The 16,833-nt window shown below is 59.7% G+C and overlaps 1 protein-coding gene across 6 annotated transcripts in view; it reads right to left on the bottom strand.

Annotated features, from left to right (window-relative positions):
* The window catches only part of BAIAP2 (BAR/IMD domain containing adaptor protein 2), a 74,435-nt gene that overhangs the window by 34,314 nt on the left and 23,288 nt on the right, over positions 1–16,833 (bottom strand). The gene's annotated exons all lie outside the window — the stretch shown is intronic.

Below are 16,833 nucleotides of genomic sequence, written 5' to 3'. Positions count from 1 at the left end.
GGCGCCCCTGCCGGGAGTATGACTCTGTGTGCAGCCACCAGCGCTTAACCCCCGGGGTGCTCTGATGCCGGCTGGAGGGACGGTCAGCCCAACACAGCTCCCACGTAAAGCACCAGACCCCTAAGGAATTCCAAGACCCTAAGATCAGCAGTGAGAGGCACCGGTAGGGGTAATGAGTTCTGCTGAGCAACTAAGTCTTCTCTGCAGTTCCCTGTGTCCTTCAGGGGCCTGAAGAAGGAGCAGCAAGGTCAGAGCCATCGAGAGCCTCCCCTGGGGTGAGACGTGAGGCCTTGTGTTCTTGGGCTCCCTCATCTCTTCATCTCTCCACGCTCCCTCCCATGTGGCAGGCAGACTTCTCCAGGCCCACCCTGCTAGGGGACAGTCTACCAGGCTTCCGAAGCAGCCTCACCTATCAGATGCCACCCACCCACTGGGAAGCCACATCTCGTCCACAGCACAGGTGGGTCCTTAACTCAAAAGACGAGGTTCAGATGTAAGCTGAGTGCCAGCGGGCCAGGGCACACAGCACGTGAGCCAGAGCAGACCGGCAGGGCCATCACCGTCGGAAGGATCCAGGCATCTGGGGTGCTGGGGGTGATGGACAGCAGGTGGCCACGCCTCAGGATGTAGGTGTGGGAGTGCAGCGGTGTCGCACCCAGGCCGATGGGTCAACCAGCTCTGGGCAGCTCACACCACTGGCCCAGGGCTGCCTAGGGGTGCTGCGGAGTGAGGAGGGGAAGGAGCACCGGAGGGCAGGAAAGGGAGCACATGTGGGAGTCACGGGCAATGTGTTTCCTTTGGGATGAAAGTCTAAAAACCACACAGGCATCCTGAAAATGAGGCTTCTCTTTCTTCAACCGTCTACCAATGGACTGCCATGAGTGAAGCAGCAGCCGGTCCGCACTGGGGTCACCGTGGGCCTCACCCCACCAGCTCCACCTCCACCTTGGACAGGGCGGTCGCCAGGCTAAGACTGAAACCCGCTCCATGGGACTGACTGACTGGGGAGCCCAGCCTCCTGTGGACGGGCTGAGCGCAGTGATGAGGACAGGGCTACCTCAGGACCTGGCTGGGGCCCCTGCTCCCCAGCAGAGAAAACAGCACCTGAGTCAGGTGAGGCTGCAGAGCCCGGGCCCCAGGCGTGCCCGGCCAGCATCTTTCTGTCCTCGAGTCGGTTCTGCTTGGGGGCAGCACCTGGCGGAGAGGGGCCTTTCCATCTGCTGAGTCCCCAGCTCCTTTCTGGAATCCCAACAGAGCTTGGTGAGACCCCACGACAGCCCTCGATCTCTCCTGAAGGCTAAGCCGGGTCTTGCTCCCCGCAGGTCTTACCCCGACCTGCATGGGACTGTCACCCCACTTTGCAGGAGAGGGACCTGCCACCCCTACAGCTCGAGGCTGACTCGGGGCTGAGCAGGCTGGAGGTCAAACACCCCAAAACTCAGGAGCCCTGAGGGCTTCCAGAGGCTGCATCCTCAAGATCTGCTGCCAGCCAGGAGCAGCGGAGAGCACAGTCAGAGAGGAGTGGAGGCTGCAGTTCAGGAAGGCAGACGCCCGGCTCCCACCCGAGATGACACCAACTGCCGCATACATGCCCAGCTCCCACCCGAGACAGCACCCGCACCCACAGCACCCAACTCCAAGATGGCACTTGCACCCACAATGCCCACCTCCCACCCAAGACAGCACCTGCACCCAGAGCGCCCAGCTCCCATCCGAGATGGCACCTGCACCCACGGCACCCGGCTCCCACACAATACGGCACCCGCACCCACAGCACCCACCTCCCATCCGAGACGGCACCCGCACCCACGGTGCCCGGCTCCTACCCAAGACGGCACCCGCACCCACAGTGCCTGGCTCGCACCTGAGACGGCACCCGCACCCCAGCCACCTGCATGCTCAGCACCACCAGCCTCAGGACGGGCAGGAAGCCCAAGCATCTGTCCTCCCAACATTGGGCTTTTTTTTTTTTCAATTGGGAAAAATTCACATAACATAAAATTCACCATTTTTACCTTTTTTTTTTGAGACAGTCTCTCTGTCACCCAGGCTGAAGTACGGTGGCACGATCTCGGCTCACTGCAAGCTCCACCTCCCAGGTTCAAGAGATTCTCCTGCCTCAGCCTCCTGAGTAGCTGGGACTACAGGCGCCTGCCACCAAGCCCAGCTAATTTTAGTATTTTTAGTAGGGATGCGGTTTCACCATGTTGGCCAGACCGGTCTCAAACTCCTGACCTCAGGTGATCCACCCATCCCACCCCGCCAAAGTATTGGGACTACAGGTGTGAGCCGCCGCACCCAGCCAAGAAATTGGGACTGTGGCTGGGGCGGGGATTGAGTCCACGACCGTGGCATCAGCACCATGAGCTCAGCAATTGAGCTAACCGACCGCCCTGACATTTTCATCACCCCGAAGAGAAACCCATGGCCCCCAGCAGTTGCTCCCTAGCTCCAGGGAACCAGTCTGTGGAGTGGCCTATTCCCAACCCTTCACATCACTGCAATCATACAGGACCCTGTGTGTCTGGCTTTTCTCCCTGGGCACAATGTCTTCAAGCTCCATCCACGGTGTAGCCTGCCTCAGATTCTCCTTCTTGTCTTTTTAGAGACAGCGGTCTCACTCTGTCACCAGGCTGGAGTGCAGTGCCACAGTCATGGCTCACTGCAGCCTCCAACCCCTGGGTTCGAGGGATCCTCTGGCCCCAGCCTCTCGAGGAGCTGGGACTATAGGGGTGTGCCACCATGCCCAGCTCATTTCTAAAACACTTTTGTAGACATGGGGTCTATGTTGCCCAGGCTAGTCTTGAACTCCTGGGATCAAGTGGACTCCCAAAGTGCTGGCATTATAGGTGCAAGTGACTGCACTCAGCCACGGAATATCCTTTTTTTTCCAGACAGAGACACAGTCTTACTGTGTTGCCCAGGTGAGTCCTAAACTCCCAGCCTCAAGTGATCCTCCCCATCTTGGCCTCCCAAAGTGCTGGGATTACAGGTATGAGCCACGCCCAGCCTGTCCTCCTTTATGGCTGAATATAATTTCACCCTATGGATACACCAGACGTTTCTCTCGGCATCTACTGAGAGGTGCGGGCTGTTTCCCGTGTGGCCTGTTCTAACAGAGCTGCTGCGACAACAGCTCTTCAGAAGCAGCTTCAGGGGATGGCAGCCCGGAGCCCCACCTGCACACCATCTGTCTTCCTGATGTGCGTTCTGGAGGTGCTCTCGCCTGCTTACAGCCAAAACGTCTCCTGGCAAGCAGAGCCCCGGGGAGCAGAGCAAACTGTGGGGTCTCACCCGCTGCCAGCACCCTTGACGTTTTGAGAGGTCAGAACGTCGAGGCTCTCTCAAGTATCCTCCACAACCTAGATGGGGCCTCCCTGATGGCGAGGCGGAGCTCAGTGAGCCCTCCCAGGTGTCCACCTGCCATCTCCTCTCTGCCTCAGGCTGGACCTGGTTCACAGGGAAGATAAAGCAAGACTCAGATGAGTTAAGCTGCAGATGGTAACAGGGGCTGATTCTGGAAGGACTGTGCCTCCCGGCAGGACCTGAGACTCAGCGCTGCCCCCAGCCAAGCAGCCAGGCCTCTCGGGCTGTACTCTGGGGAGCGTCTGCCTCGCTGCCTCCTGACCCGAGCAGGAGCCGGTTTCCACCAAACCTCAGGATTACCAACAAGAGGGAACACCCGGGTGCGGTCGCTTCTGCTTCTCCGCCTTATGTATTTTATTCACCACCACTACAAAAAAAAAAAAAAATTCCCAGCAGACCCTCAAAAGTATGCACAGACCCTGGCAGAACCTCTGTGTCAGGACAGAGGTGGCAGTGCCTGGCTGGCCTCACATAGAACACAGGGCTGGCCAGTGCAAAGGCTGGGCAGTACCGGGGGCCCGAATGTGCCCACGGAGGGGAGGAGCAGGACTTGAGGCCCACCAAAGGCTGCCCTAGGGTTCCAAGTGGCCCCTCCCTGAGAGAGAAGGGCACAGAGGGAGTGTGGTGATATGCATAGCACTGAAAGGGTTAAAAGCAAGAAAGGCAGATGGAGGGAGGGTCCTCGGAGAGGGTCACTCAGGACACTCTCACAGGAGCTACCACAAGGCTAGGACCACAAGGAGGCAGGCACTGCTCTGACGCAGCTGTGTCTAGTGAGCAGATGAACAAGAAGGATTAACCGCTCATCCCTGAAGACGGCACGGCAGGACAAGAGGCCCACTGGAAGGCAGCCCACTCGACGTGGTGGCTGAGCTCCTTCTGATGGCTTCACACGGTTCAAAGATTGAGGCGGAACTGGGGATGCCCTGGGTGGTCATCTGCTGAGCCCAGGAGACTCAGAAGGCCGGGGAGGCTGGAAGCAGAGGGAAAGGGGTGAGGAGGGAGGTGAGGGTAGTCCCGGAAGAGAGAGGGCAGCAAGGACGGGCCACAAGATGCCCCAGACCAAGCAGAGGCGCAGACCTGGCCGCCAGCTTCAAATAACAGGCACCAGGAAGTTTCCCCCAACGCCAAACGTGGGCACAGCCGGAATGAATGTGGCTGGAGACGGCTCTGCGGGTGAGCTGAGCCGAGGCCGGCTTCACAACCACACCCAGGGGTTCCCACGAATGGCTCTGGCTCAACACAGTGGGAAGGTGAAGGAGACAGAAAGCACTGTCAGTCATGACTCTGCCAAGCCCATTCTTCCCTGGGGTTTAGAAGAAGACAGAAATACATTCTTCTTCTCCCAGCCCAACCTTTCCAACCTGGAGAGAAGTTGCAGGAAGAGTACAGCAAACACCCATTCACTTTGCTGAGGTTCCCTGGTGGTGCGCTTTGCCACAATGGCTTCAACACTCTTTCTGCGATGTATAGGTACATGCACAGGCACTCACACGTATCTGTGAATGCACACACAGACACCCACATGCACCCATGCACACACACAGACACACAGGCACTCACACACATCCATGTCACACACACACATCCGTGTTTGCACACACAGGCACTCACACGCACCCGTGCACACACAGGCACTCACACGCATCTGTGCACGCACACAGACACAGGCACTTTTTTTCAGCCCCTTGAGACTCAACTGCAGACATCAATGTGATGCTGCCCCTGCCCCCAATACTCCAGCTGTGTCCTAAGAGCAAGGACCTTCTGCCTCATCATCACGCCTCCGTTCTGACACACAGGAAGGTTACCACAGACGCACCCTCTTCTAATCAGCACACACCATGCTCCCGAATGGCCCGATGATGCCATTGACAAGCTCCTCCCTGATCCAGGGTCTCATCGAGGGCCCTGCTGTGTTGGGTTGGCACGTGGCTTTAGTCTCTCTCATTTTAGGAAAACAAATCAGCATTCCACCTCCTGGAAGACGGCTCCATCAGCACTTGAGACAAGTCACACACAGGCTTCACTGTGAGTGACGAGGAACTGGCGCCTGCCAGCGCCCGGAGGACTCTCACCCTTCCTCTGGGGTTCTGGGCGTCTTCAGTCCTTTAACCTAGAAGATCCCCTCACACTTCGGCTTTCACAACAGTGGCATTTTAAAGATTTGAGACTTTTCTTACTCCAGAAAATACAACATGTTCTTATAGTCTGCGAATGACAAGAGGCTGAGAGGAAGCATGAATCTCAGACACAGTGAAAAAGACTGGGGGAGGTGGGAGCCTGGGCCTCGGATGCTTGCAGGCTGGTGTTGCAGGCAGATCTGTGCAGACCCTTATCCTCATCTGTGAGGGCAAACAGCAGCTCAGACCCTGCCCGAGGGTCCCCAAATGCTCGACTCCGAATCCCAAATGGAGCATAAACAGCCATGTCATGATGATTTCAGCTAACACTCCGCTTTGCCAGTTAAAAGATCATTTCTACCAAAGCACGGCCCGAGGAGATGGGCCTGGTGATCGCTCCCATGAAGAAGGCTGGCAGCCCTGGCTGAGCCCAGGGTGAGGCGAACAGCACAGCCTCCATCTCCCCATCCTGGCCTGGTGCTCCTACAAACCAAGAGGTCGGAGGATCTGAAAGGCACCCCAGGTGGTAAAAGCTCTAAACTCCTGGCTAACTGAGAGACTGCACAGGAGGCTGGGACACAGCGGTGGGGAAGGTCCAAGATGGCGGCTTCGATCTCTGAGAAGCAGGGGTGCTGAGCCCTGAAACGGGGAGGGGCCACTGGAGGGTTATGGGGATGGAAGGCCCCATGCCACCTATGAAGGGAGCTTCAACCCACTGGGGCCACCAGGGCTCCATTGCAGGAACCCTCCACCTGCCACCTATCTGTTGGCTGGGGGATGTCCTGGAGGTGACAGGCGCCCAATACTCAGGGCTGTGGGAAGGGACTCCAGGCCAGATGCCACTTTCTCATCAGGGAAGCGTGCATGTTCGTACCTGACACCTGGGATTAAATCAGTAAGGTGCAGGCTCATGACCACAGATAACTGGGTCCGTGAGGCCCACAGGACAGCCTGGCCCCAGAGCAAGGACTGGAGGTACATTCACCTGCCAACAGCAGACAGCCCCACCCCAACACCCATGGTCCCTTCTCATACACCCACCTCTAAGCAGAGGATGCTGGGTGAAAAGGTCAGAAAAAACGAAAGAAAAGCAGAGGCTGCCAGACAGCGTCCGCCCGCCTGTGCTCAGAGTGGGAGGAGGGGCCTCTGGGCTCAGGTGTCTGCAAAGGTGGAAGACCCCACGGACCTGGGTCGGCACCAGCCACAGCTCTCCCAGGAAGGCACCCTCCTTCTCGGACAGGGGCCAGGAATTCAGGAAATGCCAGTCCAGGGTGGGGACGAGGAGACGGCTGGGAGGCTGTGGCCCAAGTGGGGCCCAGAGCAGAGCATCTGCTCTTGGCACCAAGGTGAAACTGAAGAGTGTGGGCGTCAAACTGGGCAGGAGAGTTTTCCACTGGACCCTGAGAAGTGCTCAGGCGGCCACGAGGCATGGACATAGGGACGCCGAGGACAGCTCCTCTTGTTCCCTGATTACATGAGTCAGGCCAGGCTGTGCAGGAGGAGCCGAAGGAGCAGGAAGCTGGAGGGAATCAAGGAACATTGTTGTGGACCGAGGTGGAGCCTGAGGAGGTCTCTGCCCTGGGGCATTCCAGCCATCTGGGAAAAGGGAGTGGCAGCCCTCGGGCAGGTGGAATGCAGGTGACCCAGCCCACCCTCCTCGAGCTTCAGAGGGCTGGAGCCAGCTGGGGAGGGCATGGCAGCCACAGCCCACAGGGAACCCTAGCCTGCCTGGGCGCGCTGACGGAGAAGCAACAGGAGCAGCACAGCCATAATGCTGGCCCAGGAGACTAGGAGACTGGGAGGGCTGGGGCAGCGGAAGCAGAGGGGGAGGGGTGGGCAAGATCACGGAAGAGATGGAGGGAGGGCAGCAAGGAAATGTAACAAGATGCCCCAGACTGCACAGGCATAGACCTGCATGCTACGGCGCCTGTGTGTGCCGCACTGGAGGAGGGAACAGGCCACCCACTAGGCCCTACTTGGCGTGGGAACTGCTCCAATTCTCAGCTGCCGCCTGGACAGAGCTCGGATGGCCGTGTGGGAGCCAGAACGGCTCGCGGCGGTGTGGGAGGGTGCAGAGAAGGCATCTGACCCTCGCCCTGAGTCTTCCGGGAGCTGGACTTGGGTCCCTGAAACAGAGGCTCAGGGACGTGATGGGCGCTGCTGCCGAGTGATCAGCGTGCTCTTTTTGGCCAGCGGATACCGAGGGCACAGAAACACCCGTTTCCTGGGTATTTCTGTTGCTTCAGGGGGCACAAAAGGGGCTCTGTGTGAGAGGTCAGCTGCTCCAACCTGGCCGCGAGCATGCATCACCTTCCGGAGCCTTCTGAAGTAGATATCCACAACGCTCAAATATCCTCGTGGCTTCTGGAGCCCAAAGGCACCTCAAGAGCTCATCACCACCCACCTGGGCAGGGCTCGAACAGAGCGCGCTCATCACGGGGAAGGACAGGCCGGGGGCTGACAGGACAGCTTGCTGTCAGAGCCCCCAGAGGGGCCACAGGACCAGATCCAGTGCTGACCCAGAGCCCAGGGATGCCACCTCGGGGGTGGCTCCTGCTCCCGCCCCTTCTCTCTGCTGCCCTCCAGCCACCAGCTTCTCCTTGGGAGAAGTAGAGTTCTTCTCCCACCTACAAAAAAGGCAAAAACGGAATGTGGCCGGGAGTAACCAACGGAAAAAAATCAATGCCTGTGTTGCCATGGTGATGACGGTAGCCGACGCCGCTTCCCCACACACAGTTCGGAAACCAAGCAAGTCCAAAGAGCCACCTTGGTGTCAAGGCTGGGTCAGCATTCAGATCTTGGATGGGGGGTGGAGGGAGAGCAGAGGCCAAGGCTGCCCTCCGTCACCCACCCCCATTGTCCTGAGCCACCACTCCAAATCACCGGCTCCGAGGATGGGCCCTGGACGAGCAATGCACCATTACACTGGGATCAAGGACTCTCAGGCCTGCCCGGGGCCTCTGGCACTGAATCTGCTCACACACTCCCAGCATCCCAGGCAGGCGGGGGCTCCAGGGTCAGTAGCCATCCACCCAGGGCGGCTGGAATGGGGGCTGCAGAGGGCCCCTACGTGACACACAGGAATGGAGACAAGGTTCTGCGGGGGCTGAGCTGACCTGACACCTTCTCTCCATGAGTTGAGAGACCAGGCCGAGCCCAGCTCCCACAGCTGCAGGGGGAAAGGCGCGCTGGGGCCTCCTCCTGCCCCGCATCCACTGGGAACTCTTCTGCAGCACCGCTCCCTACCTCTCCTCCCTTCAAAGCGCCGTCTCCTCCTTGTCCGCACGGAGATTTAAGGTCTGATGGGGCAGAGGAGTTTCCACGTTTCCACCTCCCTTTTGGCCACGAGCGATCAAGGTTTCCCGGCAGAGTACACTCAATGCCCAGCCCGGAGGCTGCCTGGACGTCCGCTCAGCGTGGAGGGCAGACCCAGGCCACAGCTTGGAGCAGAGCCTGCTCCTTTCTTCATGGGCAAATGTGCCTTTCAAAACCAACTTCTGGCCGGGCACGGTGGCTCACACCTGTAATCCCAGCACTTTGGGAGGCCGAGACAGGAGGATCGCTTGAGTGCAGGAGTTCGAGACCAGCCTGGGCAACAAAGCGAGATCTTGTCTCTATAAAAAGTTTAAAAATTATACAGGCGTGGCAGCACACACCAGTAGTCCTGGGTCCTCAGAAGCTGAAGTGGGAGGATCACTTGAGGCCAGGAGGCTGCAATGAGCTATGTGACTGTGCCCCCGCACTCCAGCCTGAGTGACAGAGACTTTGTCTCCAAAAAGGGGAATAAACAAAAACCACCACCGCCAAAAAAAAGAACCAAAACAAGAAAACAAAAAACTCTCCAATCTTCCTGGGTACAACAAGTGCACCTCCAAAGACCCGGCCACCTCCGCTGCCTGTTCAGGTCCCACGGTACGGCATCCTCCCAAGGTGCCCTAGGCACGGCTCCCACAGGTCCGGGGAAAACAGAAAGGCTAGGAGGGGAACTGAACCTTGCCCAGAAACGTGCTGGCCAGAGCAAGCTCGTGAGTGGACAGCCCCCGGGGGGGGGGGGTCCCCCGAGTGGGCAGAGGGAGCTGCCATGGACAGGGAACCGTGCCCCCCACCTAGGCTTTTCCAGGGGCCTTGCAGACTGCACCTCCCGAAAAGGAAGGGGCCACTGCAGAGGCAGGGAACAGACTCGAGAACTCCCACCAGGCGTCCTTGACGCCAACCCTGGACCCCAGCTGCCCACAGAGTCCCATGGCCATGAGCAGGGGCTGCTGAGAAGCCAGGTGGGCAGTTCAGAGGGCCGCCCCGTGGACCGCTCCCCAGTCTCTCTGACCACCTTACCAGGGGCCAGTCTCCCTGTCACCCCTCCAGCACTCCTCATGCCGCCCCTCGGTACTTAGACCTAGGACTATCTGTGCACGCGTGCGTGTCTCTGTGCCCGCGTGCGTGCTCTGGTTGAGTGCGTGCACGTGTTCAGTCTCTGCCCGGGACACAGTCCAGTCAGCCCTGCGGTGATGCAACCGCCTGCATGTGACTGCTGCTAACAATTACAAAAATGCTTCCAATGTATAAACTGTACAAAGGCAACTCTCACAAACGCCCGCGGACCCACCATTCAGAGCTACCAGAAGGTGATGTTCTGCCGTTTGCCCTTCAGACATTTAAATAAACAAGCACAGCAGGGACAGCCGGAGGGCCCAACGCATCCTTCTTAGCCCAGCCCCTGCCGCCGGGACCACCCCGGGGCTGCTGAGACCCTGTCCTGGCTGTTTCTACGGGGCCCAGTGCCGGACAAGTTGTCGAATGTGTGACTGGGGAGTGGCGGAGCCTGGAACAGCTGGAGCTCAGCAATGGGCATGCAGGAGCACGTCTGGGACAATGGTCACAGACTGTGGACAAGGGAACCCACTGGTGCCTCCCACAGCCCAGAACTCAAGGCTGGAGAGAGGCACTGGCAACCAGATATGGCCCCCCAACCTGAGAAAGACCCCTCCGCAGAACTGGAGTCCCCCAGGCCCTCCAGTAGCCACAACCAAGGGGCCATCGAGGTGGCCTTCTCTGCAGTACCAGACTTGGGGGCACCCTCCTCAGGGCAGGGAAGCGGGGACAGGGGACACAAGAGTGGAGCCCCCTGAGACGGGCTCCGGTCCTGGCTCTGTCTCTGCGGCTGCTGACTGTGGGGTCCTCCCTAGGTCCTGGGCTTTGTCTCACACTGATCCTGGGGGTCGAGGATTCAAGAGCGGCTTCTGGTGTGGACCCTGCATCGCTGCCCTCCTACACCTGGGGCCAAAAGAACACCTGTGACCCGGATGGCACTGACCAGGGTCCTGGCCTCTGGGGACAGACCCTCTCCGACAGCTGCTCTGCAGGGGACAGAAGCCATTCAGACCTCCAGTTCCTCACGCATGTCCGTGGGCAAGACCAATGCCGTGAGCGTGGCCTGCTCCTAACCAGCCTCGCCTATTTGTGCTCCCTGATTATTGTCCAAGGGGGAACATCGCTCCTGGGAGTTTCCCAACCACTGACTGGCTCCAAACCCTACCAGATGCAAACAGGAGCAGAGGCCACCCTGAGAGCGCCAGCCGTCATCTCCCTGGGTGGCTGTGACCAGTGTCTGTCAGGCCTGACATGCCCACGCTTCCGCCAACTGGCACCACCCAAAGTGCACGGGACCCACGTCCCACAGGACCCCAGAGATGCAGACATCTGCCCACGGAGGCTCCTGGGCCAGCACCTGTGCCCCCAGGGCCCTCGGCCTGTGGCCAACACTCTGTGGGGCCCCATCGGAGGCGGCCAGCACCTCAGCAGCTCCTGGCTTGAGGAGGAAGGCTGAGCGGCTCCTCTCTTTCCCTCCCTAGGGAGCACAGGTGACAGCACCAAGGGATGGCAGGTGCCATCAGCTGTGCCTCACCTGGGGGACGGGCGGCCCCAGCATCGCAGGGGAGAGGCCAGCTGTCCTCCCTATTCTGGCCGGCTGAGGCCTGACGCTGTGGCGTGAGTGCTCAGGGAGGAAAGGTGCCTCCCCGCTGTGATGCTGGGCCAAAGAGAGCAGCAGCAACGCCAGCAGAGGACACCCAGCCGGGCCTCAGAGCCTCTCGCTGAGTGAGACTCCAGCAGCCCCTCTGCCGGCCACGCTTGGAGCTACTCATCACCAGCAGGAAACGGCTCAGGATCAAACCACGAGCAGCCAGACCAGGGGCCCACACTTGGCTGCCGAGGCTGCAACACAGCCAATCCAATCAGGACGGCTGCTAATCTCCCCGAAGAGCTGAGCCTGCACCGCAAAGCTGTCAGTAGGCAGGCAGGGCTGGGCCACCCCTAGCTGCAGCCCGAAGAGAACAAGGCCCTCCACACCCCCCACCACAAGGCCCCCCCGCCCCCTTCCCCCGCTCAGGCGCTGGTGGGTCCCCACAGAGTTAAGCAGGAGCACGCGCCTGCCTCTGCGAATAGGCGGTTGGGGCAGGGTGGGCCCTGAACGATCCCCATGGGGCGGGAGGCAGGGCCCAGGGCAGAGTCCTCCCCAAGTACCCTGGTGGCTTCTTCGGGTGGCTGTCTCTGGAGCACCCCTGCCCGTGTCCTACCGTAAGGAGGGAGGAATAGTGTGGCGTGAGGGAGGTACAGGCAGGTTGGAGCAAGGTTGGGCTCCTGGGTGCACTGTGCACGGAGCCGCCTGAGCCCAGAGGGGCCGTGACAAAGCCGGACAAGCTGCTTGGTCTCACGGAGAGCAGGAGGCCCTACCAGGTGAGTGACACTTTGGCCAACGGGAGCCACTGGAGACAGCCCCAAAGGCCCCTTGGGGTTCACGTGACCAAGGACCTTCTCTTCTGCACAGGCCCCCACGTTTCAGAGAGACAGAGATGCCGCACACACGGAGGGAGCCACTCCATGCCTCTAAGAGAGAGGCTGACACCTGCGGGCACAGAGGGGCACCTGACCCGTGGGAGCCCCAGGCCCCAGCTCTCCCAGCGGGCATTGAGAACACCTGCCTCACTCTTGGCAGCGAGGTGTGCACTGCAGCCAACAGCTACAGGAAGTTTCCAGACCACACCTTAATTCAGTGACTCAGTGACTAAATCCAGCCCACAGTTTCAGGCAAGGACAATGCCGCCCGCCAGCTAACATCCTCATTCCGAGGCTGGCCCAACAGGGAGCTCCTGCCACTCTCCTGGGCACCCGGGGATGCCGGGCAGATGGCAGAGCACAGGCCCAGTGCACCCAGCAGGTACACACATGCCCTGTGATCACAAACAAGCATGCTGTGGGCACCAGCGGGTACACAGCGGCCTCTTCAAAGGATAAAAACACACCAGAGGCCTCCAGAGATGGGCAAGGGCTGAGCAAAACAGTCTGGCTCAGGTGTTCCATGGCAGGGCCACAGAGCATTTGGACAAGAAACACAACAGGCCCAGGGCCCCAGACAGACAGGCTGGACACGCGCCTCTGACCACACAGACAGAGGCAGGCTAGACATGCGGGTCTGACTATATAAGACAGAGGCAGGCTGGACGTGCGGGTCTGGCCACACGAAGTGCAGTGCTCTCTCCTGGGGAGGGTGTGGCCCCGCTCACTGCAATGACAGCCCGCCTCACTAGAGACGTGGCACCGTCCTCAAGAGCCGACAACGCTCTACAGGGTGATTCGACATTAGCCTCCCTACAAAGCCAGGCCAAAGGGCAGCTACGTGACCCTCTCTCCATACAGAGGGTTCTGGCAAACAGTGCTAGAGTCACCTGCCCAGGTGTGTACACTGCACCAGGACCCCAGGTCACTGGGATTCTGGCCTGCTCCCCCCATCTGCCTCCCCCGTTGGCCAGCATAGGCTCAGGCTCAACCCAGCTCTGTGCACTCCAGCCTCGGGTGGGGGAGCCAGAGGGCCTGGGCCACAGGTGGCTCCAGCAGCAGTGGGTGGAGGGGCGTGCTCAGGAGTGCAGTCCCGGGGCACTGCAAACCACAGCTGTCGGTGAGGCAGACAGGACAGCTGCCCTCCACCCGCAGAAAGAACCAGTGCCACGTCAACCCAGGCACCCCTACGGCCCAGCGACGTGGGAAGCACCTGCCCTGCCCTCCACCCTTGGGTCTCCACACCAGCCCCTGGTGGTGCCAGCCACCACGGAGGGGCTGGAAACAGAGGAAGGAGCCACTCACACATCTTAGCAAATTCCCCAGATTCCCGAGGCTCTCAGCTCAGGACCCTGGGCCCCTGCAGGGGGCTGGGATGCGCACAGCACTGCTTCTGTGACCAGGCTGGGCCTGCCCTCCCTTGGGTCACCTCTGCCAGGCTTGCTCCTGGGCCACAGGGATTGGCCTACGGGACTCAGATCCAGTTGGCCACTTCAATCTCCCCGAGCTGGCAGTCAACCCAAACACAAAACCCCAGAGGACCATGAGCAGACGCCCCTGGGAAAAGTCTAACCCGATGCCCCTGGGAAAAGTCTAACCCGATGCCCCTGGGAAAAGTCTAACCTGATGCCCCTGGGAAAAGTCTAACCCGGGCACTGGGTCAGGGGCTGTGAGAGCGGTGGGCGTGCCCCGGAATTACACCTGCCGGAGCTGGAAAGCAGAAGCACCATGGCGGGGACTGGAAAACCAGTCAGCCAGCAGACAGCAGAGTGTGGGTGGCTGCCGGCTAGGGGATTAGAAGGGCTGTGAGAAGCTTCCGGAACTTGGAGCTGCCACTCCATTCCCTGACTAAGCACTTCCATATCAAAGCAAAGCCCTGAGAGTTAACTGCAGAAACTCTCTCACTGCAGGGAAAACCACCTCTGACTGAAGACCGGAGGCCCTTCCCTCTGTGAGGTCTGCAGGCCACAAAGCCCAAGGCTGCCTCCCCAGCTGTGCGCCATGCGGCCAGAGCCGCAGGTACAGAAAGACCCACGGCACCAAAGGCCGGCTCTGCCAGCCACTGCTCATTCCAGAAGGAGAGAGAACAAAGGGGCAGCCCCAGCTGCTCATTTAAAGCAAAAAAGGACTCTCTGGGATTTCACCCCCCGGGCCAGGCTCTGGTTCAGAAGCACAAAAGCTCCCGCAGGCCAAGGTCAGCTCCCTGCTCCGGAGACTTGAGGCTCACTCAGAGCAGCACTCCTGGCCACAGTGACGGGGTGCCGCCGGGACCCTCACTCTTCCCAGGAAGAACAGAGCGCAGGGCTCTGCAGGGAAAGGGGGGGCGGGCAGCATCACCCAAGTGATTAGCCGGGGGTCAGTGCAGCCGAATCCTCCGTCATCCTGACGGGGCTGAAGACAGGACCTCCCCATGAGGGCTACATAGCCCGAGGCCACCTCCCCGGCTGTGGGTGGCGCCAGGCCAGAGCTGTGGGGAGAGAGACCCACAGGACTAAAGGCAGACTGCCCTGTGAGTAGAGTAGGTGCCACATGGGAAAGAAAAGGTGGGAAGAACGGAAGAACGAAAGCGGGAAGGAAGGAGGAGGAAGGAGGGCAGCCAGGGTTGGCACCACTGCTTGCGTGGCAACCCTGGCCCTACACGGCCACACCCAGAGAGGCCTGGGTGGGAGACCAGCAAAGAGAGGACAGGCTGGGGCCCTGCTCGGCCGGGTATCAAGACCAAATCACTGAAAAAACACCTCCCGGCCAAACAAGGGCTGATCTGAGCCGAGCACCTCCACCCCAGCACAGACCAGGGCTCTGCCTCCCGGGGAGGGGCTCCACCCACTGATGGCCTGGCTCATTCCCAGACAGCAGGGACAGCACCTTCCATCCTCCTATCCCGGGGCAACAAGGACAGTTGGAAGAGAAGGTGACCAGAAATGAGCAACGTCCCCGGGGCTGAAGAGGAAGAACAGGAAACAAGCTCAACACCAAACCAAAAATAAGACTGTTGCGGGCCAGAGCGAGCCACCGCACGGTACCAGGGCTCAGCTCATCAAGAAGGCACACCCACACACACGCGCTTAATAACACAGCCGGCAAACACAGAAAGCAAAAACTGCCAGAGGAACCGCGGAGGCCCCGGCCCAGGGAGTAAGACGCACGCCTCCTTCACTTATCACACAACTGGCTGCCGCACAACCACGGGGCCTTGTGGAATTCATCCCACAGGAGAGCTCAGCCTCAAGGCCCCTCGGAGCAGCTCATCTAGAAAAACTCACCGGGGGTAACTCAATGACTCATGGAGGAGGACAAAGAAACTGTTACACGTACATGGAATATTCTACAGCAGTGAAAACGAATGTATCTGCGTGTGGCAAGAACACAGAGGGACCTAAGACGCAGTGAGGCAGGCAGGTTGCACAAATCCGTCTTCCTGTGGCACCAAGCCTGGAATCTCAACGAGGCCCTGGGCTCCTCAAAGCCCTGCCCCCCTCCCAGCCTCACCCCCTCATACGCTCCAGACCTTTCATATTTCTGCAAAAGCCTCTTGTTTCTGTCCACCTCACACCTCACACATTCGGACACACCCTTTGCCCCTCTCCTTCGCCCCTCCTCTTAACCCCGCAGTCCTTGCCCAGGTCCCTGCTCCTGTGGAGTCTCGGCCTCCACCGCCCTAACGCCATGCATCTCACACCTCACCCTCCAGGCTGAGTCTGTGGAGGCCCGGCAACCCCGCCCAGAGTGCCTCCTCCTCTCCTCCCCAGTCTGTCAACACAGCAGTGCCTCAAGAAACTCCCAGCGCCGGCACGGTGGCTCACGCCTGTAATCCCAGCACTTTGGGAAGCCAAGGCGGGTGGATCACAAGGTCAGGAGTTCAAGACCAGCCTGGCCAAGATGGTGAAATCCCGTCTCTACTTGGGAAAAAAAAAAAAAAAAAAAAAATAGCCGGGCGCAATGGCAGGCACCTGTAGTCGCAATTACTCAGGAGGCTGAGGCACGAGAATCGCTTGAACTCAGGGTGCGGAAATTGCAGTGAACCGAGATCGTGCTGCTGCACTCCAACCTGGGTGACAGAGTGAGACTCCATTTCAAAAAAAAAAGAAAAGAAAAGAAAAAAGAAGCTCCCAGCAATCACCAGACCTGCAGCAAACATCCCAGCGCGCCTGCCCAAGGGAATGGCATGGTGGGGGAGGGGGCTCCAATGAGAGGCCATAGGGGCTGCTAAGCATGCAGGACGTCGAGAGCGAACTGGAGAGAACGGAGCCTGGGCAGGCAAAGCTGGTTCCCGGGTTCCCGGCCCCACCACCTCAGCATTAGGGAGATGGAGCCTCTTCTGGGAGCTGGAATTGACACAGAGCAACCCAGGACCCCCCAACCCACTGCCTGCCGACACATCCAGGGCCTCTGTCAGTCAAGGGGGCTATCAGTCCCCAAAAAGAAAAGTAGAAAAAAGGGACCAGGGCCAGTCCCACTGACGCTTCCCCATCCGAGGGTCTCCAGACCTGCAGACCACCTCCCAGATCGGCGG

Source organism: Papio anubis, chromosome 17, assembly GCF_008728515.1.
Source record: "Papio anubis isolate 15944 chromosome 17, Panubis1.0, whole genome shotgun sequence".
NCBI classification, from domain to species: Eukaryota; Metazoa; Chordata; class Mammalia; order Primates; family Cercopithecidae; genus Papio; species Papio anubis.
This window is presented reverse-complemented; position numbering and strand designations above follow the sequence as displayed.